The sequence below is a fragment of the Cibotium barometz genome, chromosome 26 (assembly GCF_041138505.1).
Source record: "Cibotium barometz isolate CiBa-2024 chromosome 26, ASM4113850v1, whole genome shotgun sequence".
Taxonomy (NCBI): domain Eukaryota; kingdom Viridiplantae; phylum Streptophyta; class Polypodiopsida; order Cyatheales; family Cibotiaceae; genus Cibotium; species Cibotium barometz.
Window position 1 is genome coordinate 52,872,169 of NC_141071.1, and position 3,306 is coordinate 52,875,474.

Below are 3,306 nucleotides of genomic sequence, written 5' to 3' on the forward strand. Positions count from 1 at the left end.
GGCCATGGCTGGCATGTTCCAACTACTTTAGTCACTGCTCAAAGAAGTCCAGGCAAGAAAAAATTATCAATTTGGCTACCCAAAGATGCATACAAACTGGTACCATCTAGCCCAGTTGCTAAGCCTCCTAAAAAGCACATCTTTTCCAAGCCTAAACCTCAGATTGTTACTCGTTGGGTCCCAAAGCATGTTCTTAAAGCACAAGGCTATTATGAGGGTGCAACAGCAAATTATTATTATTTGTTTGTTTTATATATATATACATATATATATATATATATATTTTACCCTACCTAACCACTAAATGCAACTAAAATGAGTATGTGTGTAACTATCTTTTTTTTATGATTTTATTTTTTTACTTTGTTGTTTTTTTACGTTTTTCTTAATTACACAAAAAATATGAATTACGCTAAAACAATACTAATTATGCACAAAATTACCAAAAAAAATTTTAAAAAATGCAAGTTACTCTAATTATGCAAAAAAAATTACAAAAATTTAAAAAAAATAATAAAATATGCAAAGAATATGGACTCCTAAAAAATACAAATTTTTTACAAATTTTTTTTTTATTTCTATTTCTTTTCTTTTCTTTTCTTTTGTTTTCTTCTCCTTTTGTTTTTTTTTAATTTTTATTTTTCTTACTAATTACACAAAAATACTAACTATGCACAAAATTATAGAAATTTAAAAAAAATGCAAGTTACTCTAATTATGCACAAAAAAATTACAAAAGTTTTTAAAAAAATAAAAAATTACAGAATAGGTAAAGAATATGGATTCCTAAAAAACACAAAAATTGTTTTTATTTATTTATTTATTTATTTTTGTTTTTTTGTGTTTTTTTCTTGTTTTTTTAAAACTAATTACACACAAGCACAAAATTAAAAAATTTAAAACAATGCAAGTTACACTAATTATGCAAAATTTTATAGAAATTTAAAAAAATGAAAAATTACAAAATATATAGACTCAAAATACAAACACAAAAATTGTTTTTTTTGGCCTTTTTTCTTTCTTTCTTTCTTTCTTTTCTCTCTTTTTTTTCTTTTCTTTTATTTATCTTTTTTTTAAAATTTATTATTTTATGTTTTTTTTCTTTTCTTTTATTTATTTTTTTATTTTTATTTTTTAAAAAAATAAAAAAAACAAATTAACAAATTAAAAAAAAATACTAACCTTAACGTTATCTCCTCCGGATCGTGCGGCTCCGGATTCTCTGCCGCCTCCACGCGCTTTCTGCAACGCCTCCACGCAGCTTACTCTCCACACGTTCGTCTTCAATGCCTCCATGCCACCTCCTTCCATGCAGCCTGCCTTCCTCTCGTCTTGCTTCAGCCAACCCTACACTTTCTTTTGGCTTCGCTCGCCTCCATGGCTACTCACCCTTCAACGGACATCTGCAATGCCCCTTTCACCTGAGTTGCCAGCTGCTGATTTCTCCTCTACAACCGGCCAGTCACCCTTCTTACGTTCGCGTCTCTCTAACTCTGCCCGCGGGGACGCTCGTTCTGCACTGCTCATTAGAATGGCTGGCATTTCTCCCGATCTGCTATGGCAACTGGTGAAAAAGAACAACAAGTTCCTGTGGTGAAAAGGAACGGCAACTGCAGTTCCTCTGTGCAGTTCAGTAGCGAGCCAAATAATCTCTACAATCTCAACACCTTCAAGTACTCAGGTTTAGCCAACAACAAGAAGACGGTCTCCATTGTTGGCGGTGCTGACCTTTCTGTTGTCCTTGGTACTTCGAAGACTAAAAAGGGCTACAAGCCCAAAGATTGCATCAACAGGTCCCTCCTCAAGAGAGATTTTAGGCGCATGGCCAAGGTCCTTGAAAACCAGGTTGGTGAAAATGGCTACCGCCTTGATTTGAAGAAAGCTGCCTTGGCAAAGCTGAGCTCTGTGCACAAAAGCCTGTGAGCAGCAAAGGCAGGAGCAACAAAGAAGAGTTCAAAGCCATCAAGGAAATCCATTAGAAACTAACTCCTCAAGATAGTCTGTCAGCCTTGACATTGAAGCAACCAAGGACTGGATATCTTTTTTTCTCACGACTTTTTAACTAGAGATTTGATTTTTGCGTTGCTCATGTCAAATTTACTTTTCGTTCCAAAAAAAAAAGAAAAAAAAGAACAATGAATGTAAGCATAATGACGGTACTTGAAAAGGAATAAAAGCAATAAAACTTAAAAAACAATGCGGGAGAACCCTCAATCGCTCAATGGTTTTTTTCTTATCCTAACCTTATCCACTCACACCGGGATCGCACACCCAAACTTAACCTAATCACTCAATGGTTTTGCAACCAAAAGAGGGAATAGTGGTGGTTTCCACACACTCTCGACCGGATTTGAGTCTTCTCCCCGGCAGCAGCGGCGCCAATGGAGAGACGGAAAACTCTCTCACTTGTAGCAAGAGTAGTATGATCCACATGTAGCTCAATCCAATGGGATTTGCATCCCTTTCGGAGCTAGGGATTCAACCCGTACCGGTGCACAAAAGCTTATCCATTTGATGGAGAGAATGCTAGGAATACTACTACTATTGACATAGACTTAACACACACACAAGCTCAATCTTGCTATTGCTCACTCAACTCCACATTCCACTCATCCATGCATCCAAACAAGAAGAAAGATTAGCTATTGCATACACAAGATCAAAGCATTCTTCATTCTCAAATACTCATTTCCCTAGCATGCACAAAAACCTTGAAACTATCAACCATGAAACATACACACTAGAGAATAGACATGAGAAGAGAGACAAATATCAACTCATTGCATTGAATTAACAAAAATAGAATTTACAACAATGTAGATGGGGAGAGAGAAGAGCTTGCACCTCTATGGGAAAAGAGGGAGAGCTAGTCTCAAGAGAGCTCAAACATGAGTTTGCCCAATGTGTCCATAAGCTCTCAAATGAGCCACTTTTTATACAAAAACTCTAAAACTCTCAAAAGTTCCCATGTGGGATTATTGTCAAACCCACTCCCACACTCATCTACAACTTGGAACTCTTTACAAGAGCCCTAAGTATCTTTTTGTTGCATCCTTGCATTGATCTTCACTCGTCATGCAACAAACACTATTAAGAACCTCGGCACTTACTCCCCTCTTTTGACGTTCACACAAATCCTAGCAATAGACCTACACTCGACTAGGTCATGATGGTTAATAAGGGATGTGAGAAAATAGATTGTGATAAGATAGTGAGATCTTAAAAAAAGTTGCATATGATCTTGGACACATGACGACGTATAGCTAGCTTACCTATGGTGGATCTTGCATTCACACTCTCACTAGA

The 3,306-nt window shown here is 36.0% G+C and overlaps 1 pseudogene across 1 annotated transcript; it reads left to right on the forward strand.

The window, feature by feature from the left end:
• The first annotated feature begins 1,472 nt into the window (after positions 1 to 1,472).
• Positions 1,473 to 2,079, forward strand: LOC147624084 (large ribosomal subunit protein eL28y pseudogene; annotated as a pseudogene). The gene has a single exon (XR_015269302.1). The product of XR_015269302.1 is annotated as a large ribosomal subunit protein eL28y pseudogene (transcript).
• Positions 2,080 to 3,306: the final 1,227 nt, after the last annotated feature.